This window comes from Nycticebus coucang, chromosome 8 (assembly GCF_027406575.1).
Source record: "Nycticebus coucang isolate mNycCou1 chromosome 8, mNycCou1.pri, whole genome shotgun sequence".
In the NCBI taxonomy this organism is placed as follows: domain Eukaryota; kingdom Metazoa; phylum Chordata; class Mammalia; order Primates; family Lorisidae; genus Nycticebus; species Nycticebus coucang.
Window position 1 is genome coordinate 96,626,368 of NC_069787.1, and position 26,335 is coordinate 96,652,702.

A 26,335-nucleotide genomic window follows, 5' to 3' on the forward strand; every position below is an offset into this window, starting at 1 on the left:
AGACTGTAACCGCTCTGTTTTATTCAGGAAAGGTCCTGGGAGCACTTTGTCCTTCTCCAGAGAATTCCCACTATATGATCCAGGCATTTCTAGGGCTAGAGACCAGAACAGATGACTTCTTATGACTCAGGTAGCCTAGGGTATCACAGACTACTGCACAGAGGTGTGGGTGTAGGAGATGCAAGCCCCTTGGCTTCAAATTATCCTCCTGTGCAATTCTTCTGCCACCACTAAGTGGGAGATATAGTCCCTGCACTAGGGAATAGTATTAGTATGGACCACTAGGAACTAGCTATAGGGAAGCCAATTTTAGCCAATAAAAGAAATAACTTGCTAGCAGCAAAAACTATCCACTATGAGTTGGGCTGCATTGGGAGATAGAGAATTTCTCTTTGCTGGTGATCTTCAAACAGAAGCTCCCAGAAAGCCTGTTGGGGAAATACCTACATTGGCTTGGGAATTATACCAAGTTACCCATTAAGCTCCCTCCAACTCTGAGATTCTGGGACAAACCTGTAGTTTTATAGTAGGTGAGTAACTACAACAGTAAGAAGACCAAGAAAACATCAAGTTTTAAATTTTTATTTATTTAATTTTCAATTTACATAGAGCAAAATTCATGCATTTTGATTTGTGGTATAACTACCACTACAGTGAAGAGTTTTTTAAATTCCTAAAAATTATATTTTTCTGTCCCTTTTTAGTCAACCCTTTCCTCTATCCTTCACTAATGCAACTACTGATCTGTTCTTAATCACTATCATTATGCCTTTTCATGAATGTCGTATAGACAATCAAGCCTTTTGAGACTAGCTTTTTAATTTAACATCATACTTTGAGAGATTGCTCATGTTAGTAGTTTTCTACTGCTGAGTTGTATTTACTTTATTTATTTATTTTTTTTTTTTATTAAATCATAGCTGTGTACATTAATGTGATCATGGGGCACCATACACTAGTTTCATAGACCGTTTGACACATTTTCATCACATTGGTTAACATAGCCTTCCTGACATTTTCTTAGTTATTGTGCTAAGACATTTACATTCCACATTTACTAAGTTTCACATATACCCTTGTAAGATGCACCGCAAGTGTAATCCCACCAATCACCCTCCCTCTGCCCACCTCCCCCTCCCTCCCCTCCCTTTCCCCCTTCACCCTATTCTTACGTTGTAACTGGGTTATAGCTTTCATGTGAAAGCCATAAATTAGTTTCATAGTAGGGTGGAGTACATTGGATACTTTTTATTCCATTCTTGAGATACTTTATTAAGAAGAATATGCTCCAGCTCCATCCATATAAACATGAAAGAGGTAAAGTCTCCATCTTTCTTTAAGGCTGCATAATATTCCATGGTGTACATATACCACCATTTATTAATCCTTTCATGGATCAATGGGCACTTGGGCTTTTTCCATGACTTAGCAATTATGAATAGGGCTGCAATAAGCATTCTGGTACAAATAGCTTTGTTGTGATGTGATTTTTGATCTTCTGCCTAATAGAGGAATTATAGGATTGAATGGCAGATCTATTTTTAGATCTCTAAGTGTTCTCCATACATCTTTCCAAAAGGAATGTATTAATTTGCATTCCCACCAGCAGTGTAGAAGTGTTCCCTTTTCTCCACATCCATGCCAACATCTCTGGTCTTGGGATTTTGTGATATAGGCTAGTCTCACTGGAGTTAAATGATATCTCAAAGTAGTTTTGATTTGCATTTCTCTGATGATTAAAGATGATCAACATTTTTTCATATGTCTGTAGGCCACACGCCTGTCTTCTTCAGAGAAGTTTCTCTTCAAATCCCTTGCCCAGCCTGCAATGGGATCACTTGTTCTTTTCTTGCTTATACGTTTGAGTTCTCTGTGGATTCTGATTATTAAACCTTTGTCGGAGACATAATCTGCAAATATCTTCTCCCATTCTGACGGCTGCCTGCTTGCTTTACTTACTATGTTCTTGGCTGTGCAGAAGCTTTTTAGTTTGATCAGGTCCCAGTACTGTATTTTTGAAGCTGCTTCCATTGCCCGGGGGATCCTCCTCATATAATATAGCCCAGGCCGATTTCTTCAAGGGTTTTCCCTGCACTCTCTTCTAGTATTTTTATAGTTTCATGTCTTAAGTTTAAATCTGTAATCCAGTGAAAGTCTATCTTAGTTAATGGTGAAAGGTGTGGGTCCAGTTTCAGTCCTCTACAGGTTGCCAGCCAGTTCACCCAGCACCATTTGTTTAATAGGGAATCTTTTCCCCACTGAATGTTTTTAATTGGCTTGTAAAAGATGAAATAGCGGTAAGTAGCTGGATTCATCTCTTGGTTCTCTATTCTGTTCCAGATATCTACTTCTCTGTTTTTGTGCCAGTACCAAGCTGTTTTGATCACTATCGATTTGTAGTATAGTCTGAGGTCTGGTAGCATGATTCCTCCTGCTTTGTTTTTATTTCTGAGTAATGTCTTGGCTCTTTGAGGTTTTTTCTGATTCGATATAAAACGAAGTATTGTTTTTTCAAGATCTTTAAAGTATGACAGTGGAGCTTTAATAGGGATTGCGTTAAAATTATATAATGCATTGGGTAGTATGGACATTTTAACAATGTTGATTCTTCCCAGCCATGAGCATGGTATGTTTTTCCATTTGTTAACATTTTCAGCTATTTCTTTACTTACAATTTCATAGTTCTCTTTATAGAGATCTTTCACGTCCTTTGTTAGATAAACTCCCAAATATTTCATCTTCTTTGGCACTACTGTGAATGGGATAGAGTCCTTAACTGTTTTTTCAACTTGAATATTGTTGGTATGTATAAAGGCTACCGATTTATGAATGTTGATTTTGTAACCTGAGACCCTGCTGTATTCCTTGATCACTTCTAAGAGTTTTTGAGTAGAATCCCTAGTGTTTTCCAGATATACAATCATATCATCTGCGAGGAGTGAAAGTTTGATCTCTTCTGACTCTATATGGATACCCTTGATCACCTTTTCTTTCCTAATTGCGGTGGCTAAAACTTCCATTACAATGTTAAAGAGCAATGGAGACAATGGGCAGCCTTGTCTGGTTCCTGATCTGAGTGGAAATGATTCCAATTTAACTCCATTCAATACGATATTGTCTGTGGGTTTGCTGTAGATGGCCTCTATCAGTTTAAGAAATGTCCCTTCTATACCAATTTTCTTAAGTGTTCTGATCATAAAGGGATGCTGGATATTATCAAAAGTTTTTTCTGCATCGATTGAGAGAATCATATGGTCTTTGTTTTTTAATTTGTTTATTTGCTGAATTATACTCATAGATTTACATATATTGAACCAGCCTTGAGACCCTGGGATAAAACCGACTTGGTCATGATGTATAATTTGTTTGATGTGTTGCTGGATTCTGTTTGTTAGGATCGTGTTGAATATTTTTGCATCTATATTCATTAGTGATATTGGTCTATAATTTTCTTTTCTTGTTGGGTCTTTTCCTGGTTTGGGGATCAGGGTGATGTTTGCTTCATAGAACGTGTTGGGTAGTCTTCCTTCTTTTTCTACCTTTTGGAACAGGTTGAGTAATATAGGTACTAATTCCTCTTTAAATGTTTGTTAGAATTCTGATGTGAAACCATCTGGTCCCAGGCTTTTCTTTTAGGGAGGTTTTGTATGGTTGATGCTATTTCAGAACTTGGTATGGGCCTGTTCAACATTTCCACATGATTCTGGCTGGCTAAGTCTTGGAAGGTGACGTGCTTCCAAGTATCGGTCAATTTCCTGCAGATTTTCATATTTCTGAGAATAAAGTTTCTTGTAATATTCATTAAGGATTTTTTGAATTTCTGAGGGGTCTGTTGTTATTTCGTCTTTGTTGTTTCTGATTGATGAGATTAGAGATTTTACTCGTTTTTTTTCCTGATTAGGTTGGCCAAAGGTTTATCTATTTTATTGACCTTTTCAAAAAACCAACTTTTTGATTTATTGACCTGTTGTATTGTTCTTTTGTTTTCAATTTCATTTAATCCTGCTCTAATTTTGGTTATTTCTTTTCTTCTACTGGGTTTGGGGTTGGAATGTTCTTCCTTTTCCAGTTGCTTGAGATGTCCCATTAAATTGTTAACTTCCTCTCTTTCTGTTCTCTTGAGGAAGGCTTGCAGTGCTATAAATTTCCCTCTTAGGACTGCCTTTGCGGTATCCCAGAGGTTCTCATAATTCATGTCTTCATTGTCGTTGTGTTCCAGAAATTTGGCAATTTCCTTCTTAATCTCATCTCTGACCCAGCTATCATTCAGCATAAGATTATTTAACTTCCATGTTTTTGTATGAGTATGCAGATTCCTGCTGTTACTCAGCTCAAGTTTTATTCCATGGTGGTCCGAGAAGATGCATGGCATAATTTCCATTCCTTTAAATTTACTGAGGTTAGACTTGTGGCCTAAGATGTGATCAATTTTGGAGTAAGTTCCGTGGGCTGATGAGAAGTATGTATATTCCGTTTTGTTGGGATGAAATGTTCTATAGATGTCTGCTAAATCCAAATGTTGGATGGTTAGGTTTAAATCTAAGATTTCTTTGTTCAGCTTCTTATTGGAGGATCAATCCAACTCTGCTAAAGGAGTGTTGAATTCTCCGACTATTCTGGAGCTGGAGGAAATCAAGTTGCTCATGTCTGTTAGAGTTTCTCTTATAAATTGAGGTGCATTCTGTTTGGGTGCATAGATATTAATAATTGAAATCTCATCATATTGAGTATTACCCTTAACAAATATGAAATGACCATTCTTATCCTTCCTTACTTTTGTTGGTTTAAAGCCTATTGTATCTGCAAATAAAATTGCAACACCTGCTTTTTTCTGATTACCATTTGCCTGAAATATGGATGACCATCCTTTCACCCTGAGTCTGTATTTGTCTTTTAAGGTAAGATGTGACTCTTGTATGCAACAGATATCTGGCCTGAGTTTTTGTATCCAGTCCGCTAACCTATGCCTCTTTAGAGGACAGTTTAAGCCATTCACATTAATGGAGAATATTGATAAGTCTGGTGAAGTTTTGGGTATCGAGTTTCTCAAAAGTCCAGTGGGCATTTTTAATCCTTTCTCCAGTGTGGAAGTTGGAGTTTGATCAAAAGTTTCTGAGTGAGTTTACTTTTGTGGTGGAGGATTGGGCTGGTCATTATGGAGGATAGGTCTGAGAATATCCTCAAGAGCTGGTTTGGTTATGGCAAATTTCTTCAACATATGAATGTCATTAAAGTATTTAATTTCTCCATCATAAATGAAACTCAGGTTAGCTGGATACAGGATCTGGGGTTGAACGTTATTTTGCTTTAGGAGATTAAAAGTTGATGACCACCGTCTTCTGGCTTGAAAAGTTTCAGCAGAGAGATCTGCAGTGATTCTAATGTTCTTCCCTTTCTAGGTAATGGCTTTCTTCCATCTGGCTGCTTTGAGAATTTTCTCCTTCATATTAACTTTAGTGAAGTTAATTATGATATGCCTGGGGGATGTCTTATTGGGTTTGACTCGTGCTGAGGTTCTGAAGCTGTCTGCTATCTGAATTTCAGAATATCTAGGCATGTCTGGAAAATTCTCTTTCATAATTTCATAGAGAAGGGCCTCTGTGCCTAGCAAGGCGACTTCATCGGTTGCAGGAATTCCAATGAGTCAGATATTAGCCTTCTTCAAATTATCCCAGAGCTCTCTCAGAGAATGATCCATTTTTGCTCTCCATTTCTCTTCCTCTTTGAGAGTTTGGGAGCTTTCAAAGGCTTTGTCTTCAATGTCAGAAATCCTTTCTTCTGCTTGCTCCACTCTGTTGCTGAGGGATTCTACTGTATTTTTCAGATCTTTGAGGGCTGCAAATTCTTGCTTCAGTGTGTCTAAGTCTTTGGTAGTTTTGTCTTTAAATTCGTTAAATTCTTGAGACAACTCTTGAATTTCTCCTCGAATTCCTAATTCCGACTTTTGAATTGCTGCTCGAAGTTCTAATTCCAAATTTTCCTCCTATTTATTAATCTTGTTTGCAATCCAAATTCTGAATTCGATTTCTGACATCTGGGCCAGTTGTTTATGAGTGGGATCTTCAATTACATCTGCTATATCTTTCCTTGGGGGGGTTGATCTATTCTGGTTATTCATGTTACCAGAGTTTTTCCGCTGATTCCACCCCATGATTGTTTTACTCCCTTTGATTTTTCCCCTGGAGCTTTGTCAAGGACCTGTACAGTGTTGTGGCCTGAGATACTGGGACCCTGTTTGTTGTGGTGGGGCTAAGTGGTTCTGTCTTGTTTTCAGCTGGTTTCTGTTCAACCCTAGTGAAACAGTTACTCTGGGTTGAAGTCTCAGCTGTGGAGAAATACCAGCAATTAATTCACCCCGCCCACCACAGGCAACAATTAGAAAAGGAAAATCAAACCTTCCTACAACCACACACCCAGGGCACCACCTGAATAGTCCTCAGGCGATTGGCTCAGTTCAAAAGGTCCAAATCAATTGTCTCAGTCAGCACCTGCCTCGGGTGGGAGAGTTTAAGAGGTCTCTGGGAACTGGATCACGGGGTCTGGTGACTACTCTGATATGGCTTACTCCAGTGCTGCTAGGAGTCAGGAGGAGCCACCCAGCAAATAGATCAGTCTGGAAAGGATGCCTCCTTCCCCACCTTGCACCTCTGTCACACCCAGTCTCTGATAGCCCTGCAGTTGGGTGACCCAGTTGCCTGTAGTGAACAGATTTTCCAGGGGGTTGTACCTGCCTTTATCATAAGGAAATCTGCCAGGCTTCTGCGCTCTGCCTCTATCTAGCAGGAGGAGGTGAGCCCTGACAGCCCCGGGTGCTTGATGAAGGTTGGGGGGTGTTCACACAGGTCCAGCCCCGCCCCTGATTGATGTTACTGACAGAACTGAACAGAACTGCTAAATTCCCCTGCAGAAGAGAAGCTGTTTTGAGTTACAAAGCCCTGTCTTTGCTCCTGCAGGTTTGTATTAGGTTACCTGTCAGTTCTATCCTGCCGCCTTCCTTTGTCTATAGGCTGACGATCCCCTGAGGGCCAGGTGCATCCTAGGCTCAGTAAAGCAGTCCTCTGGGTCAGCTCCACCCTGGGAGCTTTCTGGGTCTGTGAGTCGGTACCGCCTCAGGCAAATCCTTTACTCACGGGTTGTTGCGGCCTCCTCTGGTTGCCCAGGGAGACAGGGAGTGTGGCTTCAGAATATCCATGAGTGAGCCATATTGCTGCTAAAAGACGGCTCCGAGCCTCAGGGAACTGCTGCTCTGGTGTGGTTACCTCTCAGACAACCATCCTCTCCTTGCTGCCTCGCCCCAGAGTCAGCACTGACCAGCTGCAGTTTAGGTACTGTCCACACCCCTCAAAAAATCACCCAAGAATCTGGACTCCTGGGGGACAGGCTTCCAGACCTCAGCGTGAGAGTGGAGGGGAGTGCTGGGAGCTCAGAGTTGCAGGTAGAGAAAATATATAGTTTTACACAGTTTTATGCCTGGCTGTATTGCTGCTAAAAGATGGTTGCTGCTCCGAGCAACCGTCTCTTAGCAGCAATGGTGTGGTTCCTTCTCAGCTGACCATCCTCTCCTCACTCCCATGCCCCAGAGTCAGCACTGACCAGCTGCAGTTCAGGCACTGTCCACACCCCTTGAGAAATCACCCAAGAATCTGAACTCCTGGGGGACAAGCCTCCAGACCTCAGAGTGAAAGTGGAGGGGAGTGCTGGGAGCTCAGAGTTGCAGGTAGAGAATATATACAGTTTTATACAGTTTTATGCCTGGCAGGAGAATGCCATGGCACCCTAGTCGGGGAGGCAGGTCCAGTTTTTAGAGGGTCTCTCCTGTGGAGTGTAGTGGGAGGACCTTTGAACTCTGCCCATTTGTTTGTGGGGCACTCTGAGCCATTCTCATGGGGGAGGGGACTCCCATCCGCTTGGTGATGGATTTTGTACCTTTTGTTTGTATCCTTGTGGTCACAGCTCACCTCAGCAGCGTTGATGTGCATTCTTCAACCTTCTCTCTTTGTGCAGCTCAAATCCACCAGGTTACTTGCTAAATTTTTGTCCTTTAACTCTCCTTCTGGATGGGAGCCTCTGTGGAAAGCTAGCTTCAGTCAGTCATCTTGGCTCCACCTCCTTATTTATTTACTATTTGAAAGACATTTAAGTCTTTCTTTGGTGATTGTGAATAAAGCTACTAAAATATTTCTTTACAGCTTTTTGTATGAATATAAACTTTTTTTTCCTCAGATGAATACCTAAGAATAGGATTGTCAAGTTTTGTGTTAAGTGTATGTTTAGCATTGTAAGAAGCTATCAAACTTTTTCCAAAGTATCTGTACCATTATATATGTACACACACACACACACATATATATACATACACATATGACAGCAGCAGTATATGACTGGCTTCCCCATATACTAACCAATTCTTAGTATTATTGTTTATTTTAGCCATTCTAATAGGTGTATAGTTGTACATCATCGTGATTTCAGTTTTCATTTCCCTAATGACTAATGATGTTGATTATCTTTTCATGTGCTCATTTACCATTCTTATATTTCTTTGGCAAAATTAGTTCAAAATTTTTGCTCATGGCTAGGCACAGTGTCTCATGTCTGTAAGCCTATCCTCTGAAATGCTAAGGCAGGTAGAGCTTTACAGTCTTTTTTTTTTTTTTTTTTCAGAGACAGAGTCTCAAGCTGTTGCCCTGGGTAGAGTGCTATGGCCTCACAGCGCACAGTAACCTCAAACTCTTGGGCTTAAACAATTCTCTTGTGTCTGCATCCCAAGTATCTGGGACTACAGGCACCCACCACAATACCGATCTATTTTTTTTTTTTGTTTTTGGTTGTAGTTGTCATTTTTTGGCAGGCCCAGGCTGGATTTGAACCCACCAGCTCTGGTTTATATGGCTGGCGCCCTAGCCGCTGAGCTACAGGCACCAAGCCAAGAGCTTCATAGTCTTAAAATTAGGTAGCATGAGTCCTCCAACATTGCTCTTTTTTATTCTTTTCATGTTTGAAAAAGATACTTTATTTTTTCTTTACATTTTTGTTTTGTATACATTCATAGTGTACAAGTGCAATTATGCTACACTGATATATAACACTGTGGTGGAGTTAGGGCCTTCAGTGCATATTTCTGAAGCAATGCTCATTGTACCCACCAAGTAATTGTTTATCATTCCCCCTACCCTGACCCCTCTAAGCCTTCATTGTCCATCATTCTACATTCTGCTTCTTTGTGTGCACATCATTTAGCGTCCGTTTAATGTGTGAGAGCTTGCAGTATTCGTCCTTCCCTGTCTGAGTCATTTCACTTAACATAAGGGCTTCCAGTTACATCCATGTTGCTGCAAAAGACAGGATTTCATTCTTTTTTGTGTCTAAATAGTATTCTATTGTGTGTGTTTGTGTGTGTGTGTGTATCACATTTTCTTTATCCAGTCTTCTTTTGGCTATTTAGGTTGATTTCACATCTTTGCTATTGTGAATAGCTGCAGTAAACATAGATGTACAATTATCTTTGTTATCTATTGATTTCTTTTCCTTTGGGTAGATTCCTAGGAGTGGAATTGCTGGATCAAATGGTAGTTTTATTTGTAATTATTTGAGAAATTTCCTTACTGTTTTCCATAGAGGTTGCACTAATTTACATTCCCACCAACAGTGTTTAGAGGCTAGGCACAGTAACTCATGCCTATAATCCTAGCACTGTGGGAGGCCAAGACAGATGGATAGCTTGAGCTCATGAGTTCGAGACCAGCCTGAGCAAAAGCGAGACCCCGTCTCTACTAAAAATAGAAAAACTGAGGCAAGAGGATTGCTTGAGCCCAAGAGTTGGAAGTTGCTATGAGCTATGATGCAAAAGAAAAAAAAAATCAAAAAAACAAAACAGTGTTTAAGAATTGCTTTTTCTCCTCAACCTTGACAACATCTGTTATCTTTTGATTTTTTTTTTTTTTTTTTTTTGAGACAGAGCCTCAAGCTGTCATCCTGGGTAGAGTGCTGTGACATCACAGCTCACAGCAACCTCCAATTCCTGGGCTTAAGGATTCTCTTGCCTCAGCCTCCCAAGTAGCTGGGACTATAGGCCCCCCCACAACGCCCAGCTATTTTTTTTTTTTTTAGTTGTAGTTGTCATTGTTGTTTGGCAGGCCCAGGCTGGATTCGAACCCACCAGTTCTGGTGTATGTGGCTGGTGCCTTAGCCACTTGAGCTACAGTTGCAGAGCCATTTTTTGATGTTTTAATAGCCATTCTGATTGAAGTTAATATCTCATTATGGTTTTAATTTGCATTTCTCTGATGATTAGTGCTGTTGAATGATTTTTTCCACATAACTTTTGGCTATTAGTTTGTCCTCTTTTGAAAAATGTCTATTCATGTCCTTAGCCTATTTTTTAATGGGGTTATTTGGTTTTTATTGCTGTTGTTAAGTTTTTTTATAAATTCTGGATATTAGGCCCCTGTTGCATATAAACTTTGCAAATATTTTCTCCCATTTTGCTGGTCTCAAAATTCTGGCATCAAATGATCCTCCTGGCTTGGCCTCCCAAAGTGCTGAGATTACAGGCATGAGCCACTACACCTGGCCTCTATTTGTGTTATAAATTCTTTGTTTCTTTCTTTTTGTCTTTCTGTTGATGAAATTTTGTCATATTGCATGGGATTGCTTTTATTTCCTCCTTTGTGCGACTGTTTTGTAAGATATATATGTTCACTAGGAGTTTAAAATCAGCCTAAGCAACAGAGCAAGTCCTCATCTCTAAAAAATGACAAACTTCGAGGGTGTGTGTGTCTGTTTTTACACCTGCCTAGGAGGCTGAGACAGAAGAACAGCCTGAGACCAGGAGTTTGAGGTTGCAGTGAACTATGATGACAATACTGCATTCTAGCCTAGGCAAGAGAGTGAGATGCTGTCTCAAAAGAGAGACAGAGACAGACCTATGAGTTTACATTTTCATGTTTTCATGACGGTGGATATTGCCCTTTGGTTTCTGTTTTTGAGACCCTTTAAGCATTTATTTTCAGGGCCTGTCTAGTGGTGATGAGTTCCCTTAGTGCATACTTATCTGGAAAAGACTATTTCTCTCTCTTTTATGAAGGTTGTTCAGGCAAGATATAAAATTCTGGCTCAGCGCCTGTGGCTCAAGCGGCTAAGGTGCCAGCCACATACACCTGAGCTGGTGGGTTGGAATCCAGCCCAGGCCCGTGAAACAACAATGATGGCTGCAACCAAAAAATAGCCAGACATTGTGGCAGGCACCTGTAGTCCCACCTACTTGGGAGGCAGAGCAGGAGAATCGCTTGAGCCCAGAAGTTGGAGGTTACTGTGAGCTGTGATGCCGTAGCACTCTACCCAGGGCAACAGCTTGAGACACTGTCTCAAAAAAAAAAAAAAAAAAAAGGTATAAAATTCTTGGCTAACAGTATTTTTCTTTCAACATTTCAAAAATGCTATCTAATTCTCCTCTGGCCTATAAGGTTTTTGCTGTGAAGTCTGCAGGAGTGCCCTTTATAGGTGACTAAATGCTTTCTCCTGATAATTTTAAAATTATTTCTTTCACTTTAACTTCAGATGTTCTCAATATAATATGTTATGGTGAAGTCCTTTTAGCAATGTGTTTGCCTAAATATCCACTGGTATCATATTTGTTGGTTTTTACATTTTCTGTTTTTTTTTTTCTGTTGATAACTGCACATTTAGTGTAGTAGTCATTTCTAATTTTTTTGAAATTACTTTTGTAGGGAAAAATTTTCTCCTGAAGATTATATATGTTTCTGGTTGAGTAGAACAGTTTGGCTTTGGTTTGTTTTAGTAATGTTTTTTTTATATGTTATCTTCAGTAGTACATAGGGTCAGTGGGTACCTTTTATGTCCTTGGTGACTTAGCATATGGTTATTAGTTGAGGCTATGAATCAGTCTTCAGGCTGTAGTGGTGGCAATAATGGGCTGAGTGTGACTGTTTTTAGGCTCCAGAGAAGCTTGTGACACTGGTGTTAGTGGGTCCTAGCAGGCCAGTTCTTGGGCCTCCAGGTCACTTTCTCAGAAACTACAGTGTCCAAAAAGTTATCCCCAAAGTCTCCTTACATAGGGAAAATGAGAAACTGTAGCTAAATGAGATTTTAGTGACAAAATACTCATTACAAATTTTTACAAGGAGGTGACTAATGTGTAGAGAATATTTTATAAATATTTTGTAAAATTTGTAATGAATATTTTATAAATAAAGGTACATTTAGGTACAGTGTCCCATTTATCCTATGTATGGCAACTTTAGGGGGGACTTTTTGGACACCCTGTAATAATGGGAGTGGTGGGCCAGGTGTGTAGGCAGGTTCTCAGGCTCCTGGGCAGCTGGTGTGATGTGGATGATAGCAGCAGCGGTGGATCAACCCACTGAGACTCAGGCAATACAGGTTGGTATTGCTGGTAGAGTTGCAATGGCATGGGAAAGATAGTCTTCAGTCCCACATCCGCCCATAGCAGGGCAGTAGGTATTGTCCTAAGTGTGATTAAGAGAGCTTAGACTCCCCTTTCCCTCCTCAGTTGGGTGGTAGCTCTAGCCACATCACCTCAAACTCAGTCAGAGGGTTGGGCATAGACCAGCATTAAACTGGATCTATTCCAGCAAACAGCATGGGCAGCTGTGGAGAGTACAGTCTACTCTTGTCTTGTTCTCATAGAAGCTCATTGTGGAGCAGTAGGTATTGTCTTAAGTATACATTGGACAGCCTCGTTTTCCTGTCCCTCCTTTGCTAGGTGGTGGCTACAGCTGCATTAGCCCAAACTTGGCTCAAGAGTAAACACAGCCCTATACTATGGTCACCTTTGAAGTACTTCCCTTGGCCATCTGGTGACTGTAGTGATATTCAGCAATTAGGTATGTAGCACTTTTTCTAGGATGAGTTCACAAACTTCATTGTCAGACCTCGTATGACAACAGTTCTCATGGCCATTCCAGAAAAAAGAGTTACGGAATTGCCTCGAAGGGTGAACTAGGCATTGGCATTGGTGCATAGTTTCCCAAGGGAAGTACTTTGGTAGCCATAGTAATATTCAGCAGTGAGGTATGTAGCACTTTTTCTAGGATGAGTTTATGAACTTAATTGTGTGACCTCCTATTCTAATTTCTTTTCCCTTTTCCTGTAAATTTTAAAATCAGCATATTGACATCTACAAAAATTCTTGCTGGAATTTTTATTGGGGTCACAGTGAATCTATAAATATAATCAGGAAGAACTGACATCTTAAAAATGCTAAGTCTTTTAGTCCATGAAGACAGAATATCTTTCTTTTTATTAAAGTGTTCTTCTATTTCTTTCATCAGTGTTATATAGTTTTAGCATTTTTTCATATGTTTGGTAGCCATTCATCTGTCTTCTTTAGAGAAGGTTCTTTTTTTTTTTTTCATGCTTTAAGGTTAACGATCATTTAATGTATTGACATTTTCAGTTATAAATGTGTAATTCGCATATACAAGGGGAAAACAGGTTCCGTAGACAATACTAGAGACCAGGAAGCAATCACAAAAAAGACCAACTCTGGAAAGAGAAGTGGAACTGTATTCCATGCCTTATGTCTTTATAAACTAAGGAAAAATAATAATAATAAAGAAAGATTACACAGGACCAACACTTGATGTGAAAAATAGACTTGGGTCATTTATCCCAATTGCAGGGCCTTCTTCTCATGATCCAAATGACAACCCTGTGTCCTAGGAACTAAAATAGATATAGTCTGGCCCTGTTCATGAAAGACAATCTGAGACATTAACAATAGGTCTCCTTCTTCTCTTTAATATCCAAGACCCTGAAGTTAACTCAAGAAATTAAAAGGACAATCAGATCAGCATGTATACAATGTCAATGGCTAACTTCTTCCAGGTACAGATCATCATTTAAAAGTACACATGGAAGGAAAATGCTTACTCAAACTTCCAACTCACACAAAATTCTTCCAACTCACACACTTAAGAAAAGGCATCACTAAGCAATGGAGATGATGAGAAGGTGGGCATCTAAGGAAGTTCTGGCAGGGAATCAATCTGTGCTCACCATCACCCCCAGTATGCATCTCATACCAGGCTCAATTCTACTGACAATGAATTCCCAGGCCCCACTGTGGCTGCCTCATGAGGCTGGTCCCATGGGGAGCAGGGACTGGGACACACACAGGTGCCCAGGCTTCCATCCACACCTCTTCCTCTCCAGCCAGAAGGAGCCGGGGAAGCACACAGCTGCTCTTTCCTTCAAGAGCCCCCAGGTATTACTGAATTCTGTGTGGTTCCTGTAATTCCTGCCCAGTAACTCCAAGTTCAAATTACACTTGATACAACAGAAAAAAAACTATGAATGGTTTAAAAGTAAAGCACACAGCTTTGACAATGATTATAATCTGAACAAAAGCCACTCACATCACACAGGACATAAAATCCTCATAACAGCATTTTAAACCACTGACACCAGTATTGTAACACACCACTTCTATCCAGAGAGGACACATTTCCCTCCTAGTGGAAATAGACACCCCCTTGGCAACAAGACCCATACAGACCAGCAGTCACTATTCAGTTTGTTTGGCATCTGGTATAACATGGAGATGTATGTAAGTGAGTCTCAGAGACAGAGCCGACTAGGCAGTATGTGTACGAGACATTCACACAACCAGCCAGAGAAAACGAAACAGTCTGTGCAACCTGGAGTGTATTTGGGGGAAAAAAAGGACCACATGAAAGGCAGGGACACTCACTGTGCTAAACTGCCCTTGCAAGAGGGGACTGCTCACAGAATGCAAGACAGAAAACAGAGTCATTAGGAGCTGTAAAATGTGAAATATGTGAATATGTGAAATATATACTTCATTACACTGGACATAAGAGTACTGGACATAAAGGCAAGACTATGGGTTTTCAAGAGATTTACATGTTTGGGGGCTCAAAACTCAATGTTCTAAGGTTCTCAATCACATGTGGGTCAGAAACAAGAACAAAGCTGGGGGCCTGGCTGAGCTGAGTGGTCCTCTGAGCAGGTCTCTCACATCCCTGGGCCCCACTTCCGTATAGCCTGAGTCTTCCAGCTCTGGTCTGTCCCAGCACTCAGTGGACAGTCACAAAGCCCTGTCTGGCATAGGACAGGTCCTCAGAGGAATAGAAGAGCATCCTCCACCCAGCACAATCCCCATAATGCCAGAAATAGGAAATGTTCTAACTATGGCTCTCCTTCTGTTTCCCTCACATTCTTTTACTATCACAACCTGTAGAAAAATAGGCTCCATGTAGGCTTAGGCAGCAATAAAAACACCCAAACCAGACACGTCTCTGAATAAAGCAAACCTACCTGCGTACACTTGTTATTATTCTGCCTTCTTCAAGTGTTAAAGGATAAAGCCCTAAAACTTTGAGGAACAAATCAATTCCTAATTTGAGATGCTTCTAAATCCTACTACCAAGACCTACCAAAATAACATGAGAATAAGCAGCTAGGGTTAGGCAGGTTTCTGAAGCATCCTTTCTCAAAGCGGGGCTGTCCTCTGTCATCCTGAATGGATGGGGCTTGTGGAATCCAGAAGGCAGGTCTGGGGCTCTCACATCACTGCCTCAGGAAGCTGCCCAGGACCCAACCAGCCCAGCTCCTGCCTGAGCTTTGAAGGTCTGAAGTTAAACAGAAGCTGCAGTTTTTCTTGCCATGATCATTCATTTACTTACATATCACTATATTACTGGCACAACACAAAAATAAATTATCCCTAAAGTTGCTGCACTCAACTCTAAAAAGAAAATGCCTTTCAAAATAGGTATATTCAAAGAAGGTATTCCAAGAGTTTCATTAGGAATGAGCTTGTGCCCCTAAAGAGTTCGTGTTCATCTAAACAGCACAGTGTAAACCCTCCTCTAAGATACTTATATCGATCAGTTACAATTAAGACATCACTACTTTCAAAGGAACTATTACAACTATGATTAAAAACATGTGTCACAAATGGAAACGCCCTGCAGATTCTATCATTGCACATGGGGTTATCAGAAGCTGTGCACATCCAGATCTCAAGGCCTCCAGAAGACCTAGAAGAGAGAGCCTAAGGCCATGGCCGTGGCCGCCCCTGCCAGCATGCCCAGTGCCAAATCACTATCGTTGTCTGGATACCACTTATGGATGATGACTTGGTTGGTAGGCTGCTGTCCCTAAAGTCCTGTATATGGGTACTGGTAGGGCACAGCATACGCTTGCCCATATGCAGCATAGACAACTTGAGTTCCTGGTGGGTATGCACCACCGTATGGACCATAGCCATACGCCTGCTCAGGTGTCCGTGTGGCATACGCAGTGTACTGGGGAGGCAAAGAAACCACAGCTGTGTCATCAGTCTTGACCGCAGAGCCCACATACACTGTGTTGGTCCTGGAATCCTGGAGTGTAAATTTCCACGCCAAACGATCATCTGTACTTTCTGCCCAAAGACTGACAGTTTTCCTATCTCAGCAAACAATCTGCAGCATACAGTCTTTAGACTTCCCTTCTGGAGGCTGAATATCCCGACATTCGTGCCCCAGAGCGGATGTTGATGCAGTCAACTGGCTTGTGGACTTTGTCTTGATACTCTGACAGGTCTGGTCATCATAATAGATCAGGTGACCATCCGACCACAGATCAAACCAATTCTTCTTCCAGTGTTTCAAAATAGTACTCTGTCGCAGCAACCATCCACTCTTCACAAACACCATCTCTTCACCTGCAAACGCTCCCACAGCAGTGCGCAAACCAGGGCGGGGAAAGCAAGGACGCAGCTCGGCCTCCTCGGCTGGGATTTAGAGAAGGTTCTTTTCATCTCTCTTGCCCATTGATATATAGGATTGTTGGCTTTTTTCATGTGGATTGTTCTCTATAGATCCTAGTTATCAAGCTTTTGTTTAATACAAAATTTGCAAATATCCTTTCCCATTGTGTAGGTTGTCTATTTGCTTTGGTTGTTGTCTTCTTAGCTGTACAGAAGCTTTTCAGTTTAAGTCCCATTTGTTTATTTTTGTTTTGTTTCAATTGCCACATAAGTCTTCTTCATAAAGTCTTTCCCCAGGACAATATTATCAAGTGTTTTTTCTATGCTTTCTTTAAGGATTTTTATCATTTCATGCCTTAAATTTAGGTCTTTTATCCATCTTGAATCAATTTTTGTGAGTGGAGAAAGATGCGGGTCTGGTTTCAGTCTTTTACATGTGGATATATAGTTCTCCCAGCACCATTTATTGAATACAGATCCTTTCCCCCAATGTACGTTCTTGTTTGGTTTATCAAAGATTAGGTAGCTGTAAGTTAGTTTCATTTCCTGGTTTTCTATTCAATTCCAAATGTCTATGTCTCCATTTTTGTGCCAGTAGCATTCTTTTTTAACTACTATGGCCTTGTAGGACAGCCTAAAGTCTGGTAGGCTGATGCCCCCGACTTTGTTTTTATTACTAAGAACTGCCTTAGCTATATGGGGTTTTTTCTGGTTTCATACAAAATGAAGAATTATTTTTTCCAATTCTTGAAAGTACAATGTTGGTATTTTAATAGGGTTGGCATTGAATCTGTAGATTGCTTTGGGAAGTATAGACATTTTAACAATGTTGATTATTCCCAGGCATGAGCATGGTATGTTCTTCCATTTGTTAATATCCTTTGCTATTTCTTTCCATAGGGTTTCATAATTTTCTTTATAGAGGTCCTTCACCTCTTTGTTAGGTATATTCCTAGGTATTTCATTTTCTTTGAAACTGTGGTGAAGAGAGTTATGTCCTTAATTAGCCTCTCACCTTGGCTGTTATTGGCATATACAGAGAACTTATGGACATTGATTTTATATCTTGAGACATTATTGTATTATTTGATGACTTCCAGGAGTCTTGTGGTTGAGTTTTTGGGGTTCTCTAAGCATAAGATCATATTGTCAGCAAAGAGGGAGAGTTTGACCTCCTTTGCTCCCATTTAGATGCCCTTTATCTCCTTCTCTTGCCTAATTGTATTGGCTACAACTTCCAGCACTATGTTGAATAGTAGTGGTGATAGAAGACAATCTTGTCTGGTTCTATTTCTAAGTGGAAAAGCTTTCAGTTTTACTCCATTCAGTAAAATATTAGCTGTGAGTTTGTCACAGATAGCTTTGATCAGTTTAAGAAATGTGCCACCTATGCCTATACTCTTAAGTGTTCTAATTAGAAAAGGATGCTGGATTTTATTGAATGCTTTTTCTGCATCTATTGATAGGATCATATGGTCTTTGTTTTTGCTTCTATTGATACGGTGAATAGCATTTATGGACTAACCAGCCTTGCATCCCTGGGATGAAACCTACCTGGTCATGATGTAAGACTTTTTTGATGATAAGCTGTAATCTGTTGGCTAGGATTTTGTTGAGAATTTTTGCATCTATATTCATTAGTGAAATTAGTCTGAAGTTCTCCTTTTTAGTTGAGTCTTTTCCTGGTTTTGGTATCAGGGTGATGTTTGCTTCATAGAACACATCTGCAGTCACCCTGATGGATTTGCTCTGGCAGCTTCCAGAATCTTTTCTTTTGTCTTGACTTTGGACAGGTTCAAAGTCTTGGAGAAGCTCTATTTGAGTTGGAGGTGACCTAGAGTCCAATATCCCTCTGAAAGGAGTGTGTCAGAATCTTTGGTGATATTTGGGAAATTTTCATTTATAATATTGTCTAGTATGGCTTCCATTCCTCTGGGCATTCTTCTTCCCCTTCTATTATACCTATAACTTGTAAGTTTGAACGCTTCATAAAGTCCCATAATTCTATCAGTGAATGTTCTGCTTTCTCTTTTTTTCTGTCTCTTTATCTATCTGAGTTATTTCAAGAATTTGCGTTCTATCTCTCAGATTCTTTCTTCTACATGGTCTAATTTGTTGTTGATACTTTCTTTTTTTATTATTATTTTTTTATTAAATCATAGCTGTATACATTGATATATTCATGGGGCATCATTCACTAGCTTCACAGACCGTTTACCAAGTTTCACATATACCCTTGTAAGATGCACCGCTGGTATAATCCCACCAATCCTCTTCCCTCTACAAACCTCCCCCCTCCCTCCCCTTCCTTCCCCCTTCCCCCTATTCTTAGGTTGTAACTGGGTTATAGCTTTCATTTGAAAACCCTAAATTAGTTTCATGGTAGGGTTGAGTACATTGGGTACTTTTTCTTCCATTCTTGAGATACTTTACTAAGAAGAATATGTTCCAGCTCCATCCATGTAAACATGAAAGAGGTAAAGTCTCCATCTTTCTTTAAGGCTACATAATATTCCATGGTGTACAGATACCACAATTTATTAATCCATTCGTGGATCAATGGGCACTTGGGCTTCTTCCATGACTTAGCAGTTATGAATTGGGCTGCAATAAACATTCTGGTACAAATATCTTTCTTATAATGTGATTTTTGGTCTTCTGAGTATATGCCCAGTAGAGGGATTACAGGAGTGAGTGGCAGATCTATTTTTAGATATTGAAGTGTTCTCCGTATCTCTTTCCAAAAGAAATGTATTAATTTGCATTCCCATCAGCAGTGCAAAAGTGTTCCCTTTTCTCCACATCCGTGCCAACATCTCTGGTCTTAGGATTTTGTGATATAGGCTAGTCTCACTGGAGTTAGATGGTATCTCAAAGTAGTTTTGATTTGCATTTCTCTGATGATTAAAGATGATGAGCATTTTTTCATATGTCTGAAGGCCGCTCGCCTGTCTTCTTCAGAGAAGTTTCTCTTCAAATCCCTTGCCCAGCCTGCGATGGGATCCCTTGTTCTATTCTTCCTAATGCGTTTGAGTTCTCTGTGGATTCTTGTTATTAAACCTTTGTCGGAGACATAACCTGCAAATATCTTCTCCCATTCTGAGGGCTGTTTGCTTGCTTTACTTACTGTGTTCTTGGCTGTGCAGAAGCTTTTTAGTTTGATCAAGTCCCAGTAGTGTATTTTTGAAGCTGCTTCAATTGCCCGGGGGGTCCTCCTCATAAAATACTCGCCCAGCCCAATTTCTTAAAGGGTTTTCCCTGCACTCTCCTCTAGTATTTTTATAGTTTCATGTCTTAAGTTTAAATCTTTGATCCAGTGAGAGTCTATCTTAGTTAATGGTGAAAGGTGTGGGTCCAGTTTCAGTCTTCTACAGGTTGCCAGCCAGTTCGCCCAGCACCATTCATTAAATAGGGAATCTTTTCCCAACTGAATGTTTTTAATGGGCTTGTAAAAGATTAAATAACAGTAAGTAGCTGGGTTCATCTCTTGGTTCTCTATTCTGTTCCAGACATCTACTTCTCTGTTTTTGTGCCAATACCATGCTGTTTTGATCACTATCAATTTGTAGTATAGTCTGAGATCTGGTAGCGTAATTCCTCCTGCTTTGTTTTTATTTCTGAGTAATGTCTTGGCTATTCGAGGTTTTTTCTGATTCCATATAAAACGAAGTATTTTTTTTTTCAAGATCTTTAAAGTATGACAGTGGCGCTTTAATAGGGATTGCATTGAAATTATATATTGCTTTGGGTAGTATGGACATTTTAACAATGTTGATTCTTCCCAGCCATGAGCATGGTATGTTTTTCCATTTGTTAATATTTTCAGCTATTTATTTTCTTACAGTTTCATAGTTCTCCTAATAATGATCTTTCACATCCATTGTTAGATAAATTCCCAAATATTTCATCTTCTTTGGCACTACTGTTTCTCTTCAAATCCCTTGCCCAGCCTGCAATGGGATCCCTTGTTCTATTCTTGCTAATGCGTTTGAGTTCTCTGTGGATAGGGATAGAGTCCTTAACTGTTTTTTCAACTTGACTATTGTTGGTTTATATAAAGGCTACCGATTTATGAATGTTGATTTTGTAACCTGAGATGCTGCTGTATTCCTTGATCACTTCTAAGAGTTTTGTAGTAGAGTCCCTAGTGTTTTCCAGATATATAATCATATCATCCATGAAGAGCGAAAGTTTGATCTCTTCTGACCCTATATGGATGCCCTTGATCGCCTTTTCTTCGCTAATTGCAGTGGCTAAAACTTCCATTACAATGTTAAAAAGCAATGGAGACAATGGGCAGCCTTGTCTTGTTCCTGACCTGAGTGGAAATGATTCCAATTTAACTCCTATTCAATATGATACTGCCATGGGTCTGCTGTAGATGGTCTCTATCAGTTTAAGAAATGTCCCTTCTACACCGATTTTCTTTGTTTTTTTTTTTTTTTCCTGTATTTATTTATTTATTTATTTATTTTTTTTTTTATTGTTGGGGATTCATTGAGGGTACAATAAGCCAGGTTACACTGATTGCAATTGTTAGGTAAAGTCCCTCTTGCAATCATGTCTTGCCCCCATAAAGTGTGTTCTGATCATGAAGGGATGCTGGATATTATCAAAAGCTTTTTCTGCATCGATTGAGAGTGTCCCAACCCGTGGGACAGCAACGGGGGGCCCAGGAACCACCTAAAGGAGAAAAACAAACAAGGGACGCGAGAAAGGGAGACAAGACAGTTTTCTGATGAAGTCTCAAATTTTATTGAAAAAACTTGTGCCTTATAAGCATTACGGGGAAGGTGGGTGGGTCTTGTTGGGAGGTTCAGAGGAGTTGTTAACTGGGGATTGGCTAGAGTAAGTAAGATGGGGCATAAGGTGATTGGTTGGCTAGTTGCCAGGTAAAGTTACTGGGAAAAGGTAAAACTGTTTTTTACTTGAAGAGGAAGTAAGGCCAAGCTGTACCTTATATGGCTTCCGACAGAGAGAATCATATGGTCTTTGTTTTTTAATTTGTTTATGTGCTGGATTACATTTATAGATTTACGTATATTGAACCAGCCTTGAGACCCTGGGATAAAACCGACTTGGTCATGATGTATAATTTGTTTGATGTGTTGCTGGATTCTGTTTGTTAGGATCTTGTTGAATATTTTTGCATCTATATTCATTAGTGATATTGGTCTATAATTTTCTTTTCTTGTTGGGTCTTTTCCTGGTTTGGGGATCAGAGTGATGTTTGCTTCATAGAACGTGTTAGGTAGTCTTCCTTCTTTTTTTACCTTTTGGAACAGGTTGAGTAATATAGGTACTAATTCCTCTTTAAAAGTTTGGTAGAATTCTGACGTGAAACCATCTGGTCCCAGGCTTTTCTTTTTAGGGAGGTTTTGTATGGTTGATGCTTTTCCCAAACTTGATATGGGCCTGTTCAACATTTCCACTTGATTCTGGCTAAGTCTTGGAAGGTGACGTGCTTCCAAGTATCAGTCAATTTCCTGCAGATTTTCATATTTCTGAGAATACAGTTTCTTGTAATATTCATTAAGGATTTTTTGGATTTCTGAGGAGTCTGTTGTTATTTCATCTTTGTTGTTTCTGATTGATGAGATTAGAGATTTTACTCTTTTTTTCCTGATTAGGTTGGCCAAAGGTTTATCTATTTTATTGACCTTTTCGAAAAACCAACTTTTTGATTTATTGATCTGTTGTATTATTCTTTTGCTTTCAATTTCATTTAATTCTGCTCTAATTTTGGTTATTTCTTTTCTTCTATTGGGTTTGGGGTTGGAATGTTCTTCCTTTTCCAGTTGCTTGAGATGTCCCATTAAGTTGTTAACTTCCTCTCTTTCCGTTCTCTTGAGGAAGGCTTTCAGTGCTACAAATTTCCCTCTTAGAACTGCCTTTGCGGTGTCCCAGAGGTTCTGATAATTCATGTCTTCATTGTTGTTTTGTTCCAAAAAGTTGGTGATTTCTTTCTTAATCTCATCTCTGACCCAGCTATCATTCAGCATAAGGTTATTTAACTTCCATGTTTTTGTATGAGTATGCAGATTCCTGTTGTTACTCAGCTCAAGTTTTATTCCACGGTGGTCTGAGAAGATGAATGGAATAATTTCTATTCCTTTAAATTTACTGAGGTTAGACTTGTGACCTAAGATGTGATCGATTTTGGAGTAAGTTCCATGGGCTGATGAGAAGTATGTGTATTCAGTTTTGTTGGGATGAAATGTTCTGTAGATGTCTGCTAAATCCAACTGTTGGATGGTTAGGTATAAATCTAAGATTTCTTTGCTCAGCTTCTTGTTGGAGGATCAATCCAACACTGCCAAGGGAGTGTTGAAATCTCCGACCATTATGGAGCTGGAGGAAATCAAGTTGCTCATGTCTGTTAGAGTTTCTCTTATAAATTGAGGTGCATTCTGTTTGGGTGCATAGATATTAATAATTGAGACCTCATCATATTGAGTATTACCCTTAACAAATATGAAGTGACCATTCTTGTCCTTCCTTACTTTTGTTGGTTTAAAGCCTATTGTATCTGCAAATAAAATTGCAACACCTGCTTTTTTCTGATTACCATTTGCCTGAAATATGGACGACCATCCTTTCACCCTGAGTCTGTATTTATCTTTTAAGTTAAGATGTAACTCTTGTATGCAACAGATATCTGGCCTGAGTTTTTGTATCCAATCAGCTAACCTATGCCTCTTTAGAGGACAGTTTAAGCCATTCACATTAATGGAGAATATTGATAAGTCTGGTGAAGTTTTGGGTATCGAGTTTTTCAAAAGTCCAGTGGGCATTTTTAATCCTTTAGCCAGTGTGGAAATTGGAGTTTGATCCGAAGTTTCTGAGTGAGTTTACTTTTGTGGTGGAGGATTGGGTTGGTCATTATGGAGGATAGGTCTGAGAATATCCTCAAGAGCTGGTTTGGTTATGGCAAATTTCTTCAACATATGAATGTCATTAAAGTATTTAATTTCTCCATCATAAATGAAACTCAGTTTAGCTGGATACAAGATCCGGGGTTGAAAGTTATTTTGCTTTAGGAGATTAAAAGTTGGTGACCACCCTCTTCTGGCTTGAAAAGTTTCAGCAGAGAGATCTGCAGTCATTCTAATATTCTTCCCTTTAAAGGTAATGGTTTTTTTCTCCTGGCAGCTTTGAGGATTTTCTCCTTCATATTAACTTTAGTGAAGTTAATTATGATATGCCTGGGGGATGTCTTATTGGGGTTGAGTCGTGCTGAGGTTCTGAAGCTGTCCACTATCTGAATTTCAGAATCTCTAGGCATGTCTGGAAAATTCTCTTTCATAATTTCATGCAGAAGGGCCTCTGTGCCTAGCGAGGCCACTTCATCTGTTTCTGGAACTCCTATGATTCGGATATTTGCCTTCTTCGAATTATCCCAGAGCTCTCTGAGAGAATGGTCCATTTTTGCTCTCCATTTCTCTTCCTCTTTGAGAGTTTGGGAGCGTTCAAAGGCTTTATCTTCGATGTCAGAAATCCTTTCTTCTGCTTGCTCCATTCCGTTGCTGAGGGATTCTACTGTATTTTTCATATTTTTGAGGACTGCAAATTCTTGCTTCAGTGTGTCTAAGTCTTTGGTGGTTTTGTCTTTAAATTCGTGAAATTCTTGAGACAACTTTTGAATTTCCCCTCGAATTCCTAATTCCACTTTGTTAATCTTGTCTGCAATCCAAATTCTGAATTCGATTTCTGACATCTCAGCCAGTTGTTTATGAATGGGATCTTCAATTGCATCTGCGATATCTTTCCTTGGGGGGTTGATCTATTCTGGTTATTCATGTTTACCAGAGTTTTTCCACTGATTCCGACCCAAGGTTGTTTTACTCCCTCTGTTTTTTTTCCCTGGGGCTTTGTCAAGGGCCTGTACAGTGTTGTGGCCTGAGAAACTGGGGCCCTGTTTGTTGTGGTGGGGCTAAGTGGTTCTGTCTTGTTTTCAGCTGGTTTCTGTTCCACCCTAGTGAAACAGATACTCTGGATTGAAGTCTCAGCTGTGGAGAAATATCAGCAATTAAGTTACCCTACCCCCCACCGGCAAACAATTGGAAAAGAAAAATCAAACCTTCCTACCACTGTGCACACAGGGCACCACCTGATTTGTCCTCAGGCGATTGGTTCAGTTCAAAAAGTCCAAATCAATTGTCTCAGTCTGCACCTGTCTTTGGTGAGAGAGTTTAAGAGGTCTCTGGGAACTGGAACACAGGGGTCTGGTGACTACTCTGGTGTGGCTTGGTCCAGTGCTGCATGGAGTCAGGAGGAGCCACCCAGCCAATAGATCAGTCTGGGAAGGTTGATGCCTCCTTCCCCACCTTGCACCACTGTCACACCCAGTCACTGATAGCCCTGCATTTGGCTGACCCAGTTGCCTGTAGTGAATCGGTACTCCAGGAGTTTGCACCTGCCTGAATCACAAGGAAGTCTACCAGGCCACTGCGCTCTGCCTCTCTCCAGCAGGAGGAGGTGAGGCCTGACAACTTCGGGCGCTTGATGAAGGTTGGGGGATTTTCACTCAGGTCCAGTCTTGCCCCTGATTAATGTTACTGACAGAACAGAACAGAACAACTCTGCGGTTCCCCTGCAGAAGAGAAGCTGAATTGAGTTCCAAATCTGCTTGTCTTTGCTCTTGTATTGTCTATAGGCTGACGATCCCCTGAGGGCCAGGTGTGTCTTAGGTTTAGTAAAGCGGACCTCTGGGTCAGCCCTGCCCTGGGAGTTTCCCCAGTTTGCAAGTTGGAGTAGCCTCAGGCAAATCCTATACTCAGAGTCTCTGGTTGCCCAGGGAGACAGGGGGTGTGGCTTCAGAATACTCAGTACTAAGCCGTATTGCTAGCAAAAGAGGGCTGCTGTTTTATGGCTCAGGCAACTGCTGCTCCGGTATAGCCCCCCTCTGGCCAACCGTCCTCTCTCAGCTCCCATACCCCAGAGTCTGCACCAACCGGCTGCAGGCTAGCACTGTCTACACCCCTCGAGCAATCACCCAAGGGTCTGGACCCCTGGGGGACAGGCCTCCAGACCTTGGAGCGAGAGCAGAGGGGAGTGTGGGGAGCGCTTGGAGCCTGAGGTTGCGGGCAGAGAACACACACAGCTTTACACAGTTTTATGCCTGGCCATATTGTCACCAAAAGACGGCTATTGCATGTGCCTCAGGGAACTGCCACTCTGGTGCGGTCCCCTGTCCGCCGACCGGGACTGGCCTCCAGACCTCAGTGTGAGTAAAGGGGAGTGCTAGGAGCTCAGAATTCCAGGTGGAGACTATATACAGTTTATACAGTTTTATGCCTGGCAGGAGGATGCCTTGGCACCCTAGTAGGGGAGGTAGGTCCAGTTTTTAGAGGGTCTCTCCCGTGGAGTGTAGTGGGAGGACCTTTGAACTCTGCCCGATTGTTTGTGGGGCACTCTGAGCCGTTCTTATGGGGGAGGGGACTCCCATCCGCTTGGTGATGGATTTTGTACCTTTTGTTTGTATCCTTGTGGTCACAGCTCACCTCAGAGGGGTTGACGTGCGTTCTTCAACCTTCTGTCTTAGTGCAGCTTAAATCCACCAGGTTACTTGCTGAA

The 26,335-nt window shown here is 40.7% G+C and overlaps 1 protein-coding gene and 1 pseudogene across 7 annotated transcripts in view; one reads left to right on the top strand and one right to left on the bottom strand.

Moving 5' to 3' along the window:
• Positions 1 to 26,335, top strand: part of DOCK3 (dedicator of cytokinesis 3) — an 899,254-nt gene that overhangs the window by 795,480 nt on the left and 77,439 nt on the right. The window lies entirely within an intron of this gene.
• LOC128592670 (pleckstrin homology domain-containing family B member 2-like) lies at positions 16,061 to 16,709 on the bottom strand (annotated as a pseudogene).